At 58.4% G+C, this 12,255-nt stretch overlaps 1 protein-coding gene across 4 annotated transcripts in view; it reads right to left on the reverse strand.

Annotated features, from left to right (window-relative positions):
- The window catches only part of INPP5A (inositol polyphosphate-5-phosphatase A), a 173,752-nt gene that overhangs the window by 75,056 nt on the left and 86,441 nt on the right, over nucleotides 1-12,255 (reverse strand). The window lies entirely within an intron of this gene.

Here is a 12,255-nt window from a genome sequence, read left to right on the forward strand (position 1 = left end):
GCCTGACAGGCATGCATCCAGAAAGGACATCTGGCTCGCAGAGTTACACCCACGGGCACTGCCAGGCGTGGACGGGAGCAGGACCCCCGGCTGCCTGGCCGCACGTGGTGGGCACGGGGGTGAGTGCACAGGACAAGCATAGAGCAGCTGGGGGAGCCCAGCACTGGCCACCCTCACGGCCCAGCGCCAGGACCCACGCTCACACGGCAGACGCAGCTCCACACACACAGTGGGCACAGGCCGGGCTGCAGACAGCCGGCAAGGCGGCGCCCGGGCACCCCCGGCCACCCCAAGCTCTGCCACGACCCCCAGCCCGTCACGGAAACGCAGCATCGTCCACACAGGCACCCACCTCCCTGGCAGCCCCGAGGAGGCCTCGGGAAGCCCCTCCTCGCTGCGTCTTCAAGGGACCCGTGCCCCCCCTCCTCTGGGAACCGGGCTCTGAGGCCCAACGGCCCTGCACTCCTGGGGCTGAGCTCCTGGCGTGGGAGGAGGCGTCTGCTCGGCAGGGCTCACGGGCGTCCCCTCGGGGCACGAGGACGATCCCGGTGCAGAGGTGCAGGTCTGGGAGGAGGACGGGGCAGGGGCCTGGTGAGCTCAGGGCTGGGGGGCGTGTCACGCGGGCTGCGTGGGCGGGCAACAAGGTGACCTGTGAGTCGACACGACCACTCTTTACGTTCACCCCTTCACTGATTTCCTGTCAAAAAACGCTAACAAGCGTGAAAGTCCTTAAGAGCTTTACAATTTTTCAGTTGTTCACCAAGACATTCCAGGAGCTGCATTTGTTTCCAGGCGGTGGGTGACACGCGCTCCATCACACCTGCCTGCGCCTGACCGATCGCCACCAGGGCCCCACGGCCCCCGAGAGCCCGGCCCCGATTCCCACCCAGAGAGCCAGCGGCCTGTAGGGGTGGGAGGGACGCAGAGACAAACAACCGCCAGGATCAGGAAAGCGGCCCCAAGCAGGGCTTTGGGCAAAGGAACAGGTGCCCCTTCGCCAAGGAGTCACACCAGTATGGCCGTGACCCCCACGGACGCCGTGGGCACTATGCAGGTGGGGGACAGCCTGGGGGCTCTGGGGACGGGCCAGTTGTGTGATCAGCCTGCGGGGGGTGCAGGGAGCCGCGGCTGCCATGGGAACCACTCCCACACCACACGGCTGCCTGCCCCTCCCCACACCCACCCTGCAGACCCTGCGTCCGTCTCACAGGCTCCAACGCAGGAACGTAAACCACGGGCAAATGGACTGGCAACTACACATCCAACATAAGGAGAAAACATGCACCAAAGTCAGCACCGACTACTCCACTGAATTGGAATAATGCTACATTCAAAATCTATAAAGCCTTATTTAACCTAAAGAACAAAGTTTATAGTGATAATATCTGCACGGGGCACATATGAAACTGAAAATTATTCACACTCTGTTATTACTTCTTGAGGATGTTAAGTTTCCTTAATCATAAGACGTACAGGACAATTTGAATGGCCTTTACCTGGAGTCAGCTTGTAATGGAAACATCCTTTCCAATTATATCGTTTAAAGTCTGACTGCTTGTCGGCCTTTAACCACATGACTAGATATTTTTTGCAGTGTTACTGATGGATAATTGACATTCACAAAACTGTATAGACTTACACTCCGCAGTTAGATGAGGCCTGACATAGCTACACACCCGTGAAGCCATCCATCACCCGGGAGGGTTTCCCTGTGTCCCTCTGTCCCCGGACAACCCCCTCCTCCAGCCCCTGTCCCAGGAAACCACTAACTACTTTCTGTTGTTTTAGGTCAATTTGCGTGTTCAAGATCACATAATTGGAATCGTGCCGCACGCGTGTTCTCTCCGGCGTCTTCCACTGGTGTCATCACTCTGATGTCCACCCACACCGTTCCTGCATCAGCGCTTCTTCACCTACCGAGGCCGAGCAGGACTGCAGCCGGCTCAGCCACAGACCTGAGGGCAGAGGTTTGGGCTGTCCCCAGTTTAGGGGTAAAGTTGCCATAAACACATACGTACAGGCCTCGCGGGGACGTGCTTTCGTCTCTCTTAGGTGGGCACCTAGTGGTGGAACGGCTGGGTCACGCGGTAGGTGTATGTTTAACTTTTGAAGAAACTCCCCACGTGTTTTCCCCGGTGGCTGTGTGACCTGACATTTCCGCTGTGGCCACACCTGAGAGGCCGGCTGTTCCTCTCCCTCGCCTGCACTGGACGTGGCCAGGCCTCGCGCCCTGGCCAACAGTGGGGCACGCGTGGTCTTCGCACTGCTCTAGTGACTAACGGTGCTGCGTGTCTGTCCGTGTGCTTATCTGCCATTTCCATACTTCACCCAGTGAAACGTCTGTTCCGATCGTTCAGAGATTCAGTTGTCTGGTTAGTGCTGATTTGCAATAGCGCTTTACATGTAGGACCCTAAAGTCCTTTCTCAGAGATATTGTGCAAATATCTTCTCTCTGGCTGTGAACTATTTTTGTATCTTCTGAAGAACAAGAGTTTTTCATTTTCATGATGTGCAACAGCTTAATTTTTCTTTAATAACAGTGTGTGCTTCTTGTGTCATATTTAAGGAATCTTTGCCAAAGCCAAAGTCACTAAGATCTCCTCTTACGTGTTCTGTAGAAGTTTTACCGTTCTAGCTCTTACACTAGGTCTATAGTCTGTTTGAGTTAAATTTTATTAAGTTTTGCAGTAAGGGCTGAGGCTCTCTTGTTGGATGTGGCCATCTGTTACAGCACCAGTTGGGAAAAAATTATCCTCCCCGCACCGAACTGCCTCAACACCTTCGTCAAAAATCAGTGGTGGGAAGGGACACAGGCTCGATCCCTGGTCCTCTGGGAGGACCCAGCATGCCGTGGAGCAACTAAGCCTGTGCACCACAACTACTAAGCCTGCGCCCGAGAGCTTGTGAGCCACAACTACTGAAGCCCGCATGCCTGGAGCCTGTGCTCCGAAACAAGAGACGACGCCACAATGAGAAGCCTGTGTGCTGCAATCAGAGAAAAATGGCAGGGGGGAGATATATCTAATCAGTTCCCTTTTATGTAGGGAGAAAAAAAATCTCTTAAGAGCAAACTAAAATGGCTCTATTTCATTAATTTAAAAAGTAGGGAAAAAAATCAATGGTGGGACTGTTTCTAGATTCTCCACTCTGGTCCACGATCTATTTCTCTGGTTTTACAAGCCTATACTGTCCTAAGTACTGCAGATTTATAACAAACCTTAGTCAGGTAGCGTAACGCCTACGTTTGTTCATTTTCAAAGCTGCTTTGGCTAATCTAGTTTCTTTACATTTCCATATGAATTTTAGAATCTGTTTGTCAATTTCTATTAAAAAAAAGAGTCTGCTCTGATTTTGATTGGTACTGCACTGAAGCTTTACATCAATTTTGAGAGAAATGACATCCTAACAATACTGAGTCTTTCAATCCATGAACATGGTCTATCTCTCCATATCTTCCTTTATTTCTCTCAGCAGTATGCTGTAGTGCCTATCTTTTGGCCTAAGGTATTCTAAACATTTCATATTTTGATGCTACTATAAATGGTAATGTTATTTAAATTTCATTTTCCACCTAAATCACTTGCAAGTTGACAGCTCATAAGCCCTAACTACATGACTAGATTTTAAACAAAATACTTTTCCATTAGCAAATCCATTCTGACTATTGATGAAAGCACTTCATTTTGTATTGTTTTTCCTTGAAGGAGATACTGTCCTCATTATATTCAATGCAGTCACGTCAGTAAAGTTGATCTCAAGCCTGAAGCAATTTGCCCTTGGCTCTGGACACAGCAGGGGGAATGGAGTGGAGATGGCTTTGTGGAGGCCCAGTGTGGTTCGGCTGGAGTGACAGAGTGAGTGTGCGGGGGCAGGGGGACGGGACAGGGGTGGGGGGGTGTAAGCTGTACTCCAGGACTGCTCACGCCCTGGCTTCCTCAGCCCAGGAGACTCTGGTTTTGGCCCCTTTATCCTCAGTGTCCACCAAGGGACATGTTCTGGACGGCTCAGGCTCAGAGAGAGGAAGGCACAGAGTCAAGAAAATAAAACCAAAGCAGGTCACCACTTCCGGTCCACTCTGTGTACTGACTTCAATGAGAACTTCAAAGGCACATCTGATAGGCCTGTCCCTTCCCTGCCTTTCTGATGGCCTCACCTCTTTCCCCCAGACTCTGCATCATTCAAATTCACATTCACAATGGAATTCCTTTGCCTGCTGCCCAAGGAATCTCCAGGATTCCAGCCTCCTCCTTCCCTGCAATCTCTTCTGGCCTGTGATCAGAGGGCTGGAACTACCGCCATGCACTGCCCACAGCTACCTCTGTGCACCAGCACACAAATCCACATGCCACCCCTCTACCACGCCGCCCAACACCACCCCCTCCCTCTGCACGTCTCCTCTGAGGTCATCATTAAGAGAAGGAATCTCTTCCTGCTAGTTTTTGTTTGTTTGTCTAAAAAAGTCACCGTGCTGCAACACTTACTGTGGAAAGATAACAGTGCCCTGATCCTTTCAAGTTTCTACTCCCCAGAGGAGATTACTTTCTTTTAATTGTTTTCCTTTGGTATTTACCTCCATATCTCTAAAGCTTACAATGCTACTTCTTGATTTTCTAGTCTTCAATATTAACTATTGATTTTTCCACTGTGGAAGATGAGAATTTAATCCCTTTATACCATCTTCCTCCTTCACTCACATACACACACACACACACACCCCGTCCCTGATCCCCATCCTCTAAATAAAAACACACTTTTACTTAAATTAATAATCAGTATTTATATCATTATAACTTTGAAAATGCTCCTCACAATAGAACCACTTATCACATTACAACTGCTTTTCCTCTCTTGAACAGCTCTTTGTTTTCACTGGAGTTCATTACTGCCTTCTTTTTTTGTTAACTGAGTTCCTTAATATACATTTATCATAAGTCATTTACACACTCTCTAAACCTCATCTCAGTGTCTCAGCAGCAATCTCATCTTCTTGGAGACTCTCTCTCTCAGACACTTAACCAGCTGTATCACTGCTCTCTCGCCTGTTACATGGTTATCCTCCTGGGATCTCCCTTCACTACTGACTGGGAGTGTCCCTCGAGAGCTGAGGATCAGGCCCATCACAGAGGAGACAGATCCGTGTTTGCAGAGCTGAGCAGAAAGGGGATCCACTCTTCACACCTAGGGAGCCAGGTAAGTCCCTCTGCTAAGAGCACAGCAGACACCTGGTCAGGGCGGACGTAACCAGCCCTCACGTCTGAGCACTCTGCTCCTGCCCTCAAGGGAGCTGGTGTGCTCAGACCCCTGCTTCCTGTGTTTCCCAGATCTTTGGGTAGAGTACCAAAGCTTCCTGACACAGGGCACCAGGGACATACTATTTTAAAAGGCCTTGCACATGTGAAGTACAATTTTCATTTTTCCCTGCCTGCACGTTTATAGAGTGCCTGGCTGGGAATTCGGGATGGGAATTCTGGCATGCCTTCCGATACGGCCTTGGAAGTGAGCACTGCTGGGTGCACCTGAAGCGCACGTCATCCTCCGAGACACATATTCTCATCTGAAACGTGGCTTCTGGGGGGAAGAGGTGCCCAAAGCGAGGGGCAGGTAACAGTGCTCCAGGAATGGATGTTACGGCTGGAAAATAGGACTCACTCAGGGTGTCTGGCACTCGGACAAGCTCCCTGCTGGGGAGAGGTCGTCCAAGACCCGGGAGAGCTGCCCACGTGTCCAGGATGGTGGGACTCCTCCCGCCTCCCACTCAAAATCCCGACAGGCCAACGCCACACCCCCACGCCAGGGAAGCAGCCACGGCCACGTCCTCCTCACTCCACAGCCTCCAGACCAGGATGGTGGAAAGCAGTTCCCCCCTCCCAGACCCTCCGTCCCTCCCAAACAGGCCTGCCTAGACCCCCAAGGGCTCTGTCCTCCATCAAGGAACCCAGTGACACCCCTGAGCCCTGGCCAGTGGCCCTCCTTCCCCCCGACCAGCACGCCAGTCACTCTTGGAAACGCCCCCCCCCCAGCCTTCCCAACCTGTCCTGGCCTGGGTGGGTCAGGACCCCATGCCCTCAGGCAAGGCACAAGGCAGCCCCGTGGCCTGTGGTCCAAGTCCAGGCAAAGCAGAGAAGCCCCCGCAGCCTTCGCCTCCTCCTGCACCCGACAAGGGCGACCATGGCCGCACGAGGGCCCCGGCAGAGGCCTTCCGCGAAAGGCTTCCACTGGAGCAGACACGGGGCCCTGCACACGTGTTTTCCACATCATCAGCACTCAGCATCTCCAGGGGAACGGCCTGCACTGAGAACCTCCAGCCACTGCTTCTCACGGCCACGAGCAGGCACACGGGGGCCCTCCCGGAGCTAAGGGCTGCATGGCAGCCTCGAGCACACAGAGCGTGGGGTGGGCAGCGCGCTGGCCTCCCCCGAGAGCCCCAGGCACAGCCCCCCTTCTCCCTGCCACCCTGGGATCCAGCCCCCATGCCTGGTGGCATCCGGTTCCAGCCACCAGTGGGAAACGGTCCCTGGCTCTCGGGGCAGCAGGACACGCTGTTGGCCACAAGCCACATTTAAGGCCCAACGTCTTCCCAGGTGAGTTCTCACCCCACAACAGCCACACGGAAGGCGCCACACACCACCTCCTCTCTATCCCGAGTGGCCCCGGCCGCCACCCCTCCCGCCTCCCTGCCGGCCCAGGAACCCAGGGTGTGCGGCAACCCGAACAGGCCCAGGCTTTCGGGGCCTCCAGAGGGCAGCGCCTCCCAAAGCACCCAGCCTGGAGTCTCCTGGGCTACCAGAAAACCACGGCGCCCGAGACTCGAGCCACACAGTCGCAGACAGCTCTCGGACCCGCGGGGTCACACCCGCTGGGCGAGGGGGTTTCAGAGGCCCCGGAGGACTTCGCCCCACCGCTGGCCCTGAGCCAGGACACACCCAGGTCGCGGGACGCACAGCTGCATCAAACTCACCCGGCGGCAACTGTCCCCTGCCCCCCCCCCCCACTTGATAGCCCAACGCCAGCTCGTCCGTGAGAGGGAAATAAAAAAGTCGAGCCTAAATGTATAAAAAATTATGACGGGAGCCCTGAATAAGGCCAGGCTGCATGCTTATTGAGTCAGAAATCAATCAGTCAATGCATGAGTGGATTAGGCGTACCTCATAAGCCCCAAAGAAATGATTTGCCCAAACACTGGGATTTAACAGTGGAGGACCAAACTCCAACACTTTTAGGAAGTAAATAATGAAAAATCAATTTAAAGAAAAAACAGATCAAGAACCCTGGACTCGGATGTGTGGACACATTTACTGCTGGTACCGTCTCCCGGCTGACCCGAAAACTTCGGGAGGTGTTTATTTACTTTCAGCACCTTCCAGAGATCAATATTTTTAATTTGGATCCGAGTTATTATTTTTCACATCACAGCAGCGGGGAGCAGAGTAAAGTGGCTCATATTTTAGTGCTAAAAAGATCGATATGACAGTTTCACCTTCCCTGCAGCCCCAGCCGCCGCCCGGCCGCACATCACCACGTCCCGCGGGGCTGCAGGGGCTGCAGCGGGAGCGTGTCCCCCGCCCGCGAGGCCGACAGCCATGATTTAGCTGCGCACGGCGGGCCCAGTGCCCTCGGAAAACCAATCTTGCTCCCCCACTTCATCAGGCCTGTCTGCATCCACAGGCAGGCGAGGGGCTGGGAGACAGGGCAGGGCCGGGTGGGGGCTCCTGGAGCAGCAAGTCGGGATGCCTTTGCCCTCCTCCCGCCCTGGATCAAAGAACATCAGTCAACTCCATTCATTTTCTATAAATTTCCCCTAAAATCTTATCCAGGAGGGCAGAGACAGGGAAGGGGCAGGTCTCAGAGCAGGGAGCCGGGGGTCCGGGAGGGCGTCTCCTCTGAAGGAGCATGGCCACCGGCCCACCCCCGACAGGCCCCAGGGCACCGAGGGGCGGGGTAGGGCCCCGGATCACGACGGAAAAGAGCAACTGCCACCACAGCTGGAAGGCAGGCCCAGACCCTCCTGTAGAAGGAGACCACCAAGGCCGGCGCAGACCCTCCGGGCTTGTGTTCACCTGGTGAGGAGGGGAAGGAGGCCCCAACACAGCGAGGCGAAGGAAGAAGGAGCCAGTTTGTTTGCTGACCTGCTGTCAAGGCATCCTGGGCCCAGGAGCCACCAGCACGGACAGTGGAGTGAGGGGGAGCGTGGATGGACCCTCCAGGGTGAGGAACCCCCGGGGGCACGGACAGACAACCCCCCCGGGGGTGGACAGGCCCCTCCTGGGCACGGACAGACCCCCCAAGATGTGGACAGACGCCCCCCCACCCCCACCCCGGGCGCCAGGGCCTGCCCCGGGGCCTCCTAGTCTGACTCTGAGGGAGAAATGCAGTCAGGCCCCTGCACCCGCCTGGCCTGGGGACGTGGGTTTGCAAAGAGCAGCTTTAGGCCGGGGATGGAGAGGTGCTTCCTGGACAGGCCTGAAAGGATCACTTCTGGCTTCTACTTCACCCCCCGACCAGTGAGGCCACAGTGCTGGGAAACCTTTGTGACCCTCAAGTTCGTGTCAGTGGGTTTCTGGTCTGGCCGCACTCTCGCCTACAGGAAAGGAAGCCCACCTGTGCGCCTCTTTCCAGGGGCCAGGATAACCACGAATGGAGGTGGAGGCCAGCGGCGGGAAGCAGAGGAGGAAGAGTCTAGGACCCTCAGGCAATCGATGCCTCCACCTTCCAGGCCTGGTCTCGCAGCCCGGGGCCCCCCACCCCCTCCGCCGGCCTTCCCGGTGCCCTGGGGACACAGATGCCGGCCACTGAAGGACGCTGCCCCGTATGCCCAGACGGAACCCCACTTTCAGAGCTCTGAGGGGAAGCCACGTGTTAAGGCAACGCCGCGGTCGTCAAAGCCAGGCGGGCACGGCGCTCTCGGTGAGCCTGTCCTCGGCGCCCACGCCGGGCACCCTCTCCCGCCCCGCGGGTGCCCACGTGGCTGCTCTGACCGCAGGGCTCCCTGCGGGCCCGCGACACCAGCCTAGCGCCAGCCGCCAGGAGCCGTCGGCCAGCCTCCGGCCCACGCTCCCCGGACGCCACGTGCACCAGACCCACGGCCCCACGGCCCCAGGTCCTACGGGCTGACACCGAACAAGGAGCACCCGCGTAGGTACCGCTAACGGCCCGTCCCCCCAGGGATGAGCCGGGCCGGCAGCGCGGCCGCGGGAGGGGCGGGGCCACAGCCCCGGCAGCCCCGCCCGCCCCGCGCGGAGAGCGCGGTGGCCACGCCCCCCGCGGGAGCCACGCCCCCCAGCCTCCCGCCCCGTCGCCGAGCGGGAGGGGGGCTCCGCGGGGTCCTGCCCGGCGGGCTGGGGCTGAGGTCCGCGGCTCCTCCGGGAGTCCCCGCCTCGCGGTGCTGCAGGGAGAGGACCGAGCCAGGGCCGGTGCCTGCGCTTCGCGTGCTCGGGGAGCGGACCCTCTGGAGGGGGGACCCTCTGGCGGGGGGACCCTCTGGCGGGGGGCGTCTCCCCCGGGAGCCCCGGCCCCTCAGTGGCCCCGGCGGTGCGCGCGGGGGCCCTGGGCCTGCCTGCCGTCCTGCCTCAGGAGCCAGCGACCCCCTCCTTCTCCTCCTCCTCCTCATCCCAGGTCGTCAGGGGAGGGGGAGGGGAGGGGTGTCCGGGGGAGCGGGAGGGGGCGCGTGAGTGACCGCTGGCGGTGCCCCCCGGCAGGCCCGGGGCCTGAGGCCGGAAGGCCGCCCTGAGCAGCTCCCGCTCCGGTGGGACACGCTGCTCTGGCGCCATCTCCTGCTGAAGGCGAGCATCCGCAGGCTCCCCCAGGGCGCTGCCCGCCCCCCCCCCGCCCCCGCCGCTCCTCCAGGCTGCAGAACCCACAGGACGCTGCCCCCCCAGGACACAGCCCCCCCCAGGACGCTGCCCCCCTCCAGGCTGCTGATCCCCCCAGAAGCCCCCCCACCCCAGGCCGCAGCCCCCACGTCTCCACGCGCGGCAGCGGCAGGTTCAGCCCCTTTCTGGGAAGAGGCTGCTATTCTCTGATCCCTATTAATACCTGTGACAGCATTTATGGACAAGATAAATTCATTTCAATTTCCTTTTTCAATTAATGGCCTATTATTTGAACCACACTCAGCTAAAAATATTGCTCCAATACCATTAATCTTGTAAAAATTAAATTTCCCTCCCTCTGACAGCCAGAGGCCACCAGGCTGGGGCGAGAGGGGGGCCGTGTGTCTGGCCAGTGCTGTCCAGGACCCCAGGGGGGCAGGGTCCCCTCCAACGGGACGTCCAGAGGACCCGGCAGAGGCGGTTCCAAGGGTGGCACACTGAGGGGGCGACAGACGGGCACGGAGGGGACGGGGCCGCATGGCCAGGGCCAAGCGAGGTTCATCACTCACCATCACGGTCCCCCCCGCCCCGGGAAAGCCTGGGATGGGGTCCAGACCCGAGGGTGCAGCGCCGCTGGCCGTCCCCACCTGCGAAGCAGGCCGCACTGGACTGCGGTGGCCGGAGGCCGGGGGCAAGCAGACGCGCCCACCACTCCTTGGGCAGGCCGGCCTTCGTCCTCATCTCCTGGACACGGTCCAGTCCTGCGGACACCTGCAGCCACAGCCTCAGGGGCCCCAGACCTGGGCTCGCCCCACGTCCGATGCAGGGCTGTCCTGGGCGGGGTCAGACCTGCCCAGGAAGGCGCCACCCCTGGGACCAAGCCGGGCGGCCCTGTCACCAACGAACGTGCTGTCAGCATACAGACCGAGGGAGACACGCTGGTTCTAACTGAGGCCAGAGTTTCTCTGCACAAGACGCGAGGCCCCAGGCCACTAAGGAGCGGACGCCCGCTCTCGCTGTGGACTCAGCCCGGGCCCACGCGGCCCCTCGGCCGCCCACCCCGCCTCACGCTCCGGGTCACGCGCGGAGCTGCGTCAGCCCTGTCAGCCTCTCTGAGGAATCAGTTTGATTTCACTGATTTTCTCTAGTATTCTAGTTTCTATTTCACAGATTTCTGCCTTACTATTTTTTTTCTTCTACTGGCATTTATTAAATTTGCTCATTGCAGAAACTTATAACATGAGCATTTAACACTAGAAATTTCCCTTTAAGCACTACTTTAGGTGCACCTCACAAATTTTTAAGGTTTTTAGTGTTTTTTACATAATTGGAAATAATTTCTAATGTCCTTGTGACTCATGGGTTATTTATAAGCTTGTTATTTCCAAATATTTGGGACTTTTTGCGATGCCGTTTCTTTACTCCTAGTTGAGTTCCTCTGTGTAACTGCAATCTCCCACACGTGCTGAGCCGTGTTTTTGGCCCGGGCTCCAGCGTGTGGAATGACCAGGAGCACACACAGGCCGCGACCCGTCCCAGCTCGGAGGAGGGCCTCAGTCCTTGGGACAGACCCCACCCACAGGCCGCCCTGCACCCACCCCCTGCGCCAGAGCCAGACCCGCCTCCTGGGGAAGAGCGGGGAAGCCACTGGCCACGCTCTCCCGACAGGGCTGCCGGCCTCGCCCCTCGGGGTGCCACGTCCACGTGCCACATCCCTGTCCCAGGGCTGCAAGCGCGGCCCCTAGCCCCGCATCCCACAGAGTCCCGTGAGCTCACAGTGGCTGACAGGGACCCTGCCAGCTTTCCATCCACGTAGCTCGACACGGTGCACACAGGCCGGCTGCCCCGTCCCCGTGGGGAGCCGCGCCCTGCACCCCCGCCCGTCACAGCCCTCGCCCCAAAGGCTCCAACCTTCTCAGATTGCATGTGGATGGGCTTTTCCTTCACCCTTTGACTTGTAAAACTCCTGTCTTGCCACCTACAGCAGGCTGTGAGGACCCGAGGACGGTGTCCATGAGGCAGAGGTGATCAGGGCACCAGTGGGCCGTGGCAGCTCTGCTGGCCGAGCAGGGACCAAGGCCCCTACGAGGACGGCAGCGACGAGGGCCCCGAACCCGCTGGCCGCAGCCCGGGGATGCCGCCGACCGCCTGGCGCTGGGCGCAGTGGTGGGAGCCACGGGTTTACACGTCGTGTGGAACTACGACAGATTCCAGCCATGACCCCTTCGAGCCGCCTCCTCCTCCCCCCGCGCCTCCTGGGCTCCAGCGCCGAGTCCTCCTGTCTCCACAGCGCCTGCCGCCGCTGCCCCTCACGGAGCCCTGCCCGCTGCCGCGGCCCCAGCCTGCTGACACCCAGGGTGGTGCTCAGCGCTGATCCCGGAGCTGCATCTGAGTAACACCCGCCTGGGGCGAGCACTTTTATTTGCAGGATGAGCTGAGGGGAAGG

The sequence above is a fragment of the Hippopotamus amphibius genome, chromosome 5 (assembly GCF_030028045.1).
Source record: "Hippopotamus amphibius kiboko isolate mHipAmp2 chromosome 5, mHipAmp2.hap2, whole genome shotgun sequence".
NCBI classification, from domain to species: Eukaryota; Metazoa; Chordata; class Mammalia; order Artiodactyla; family Hippopotamidae; genus Hippopotamus; species Hippopotamus amphibius.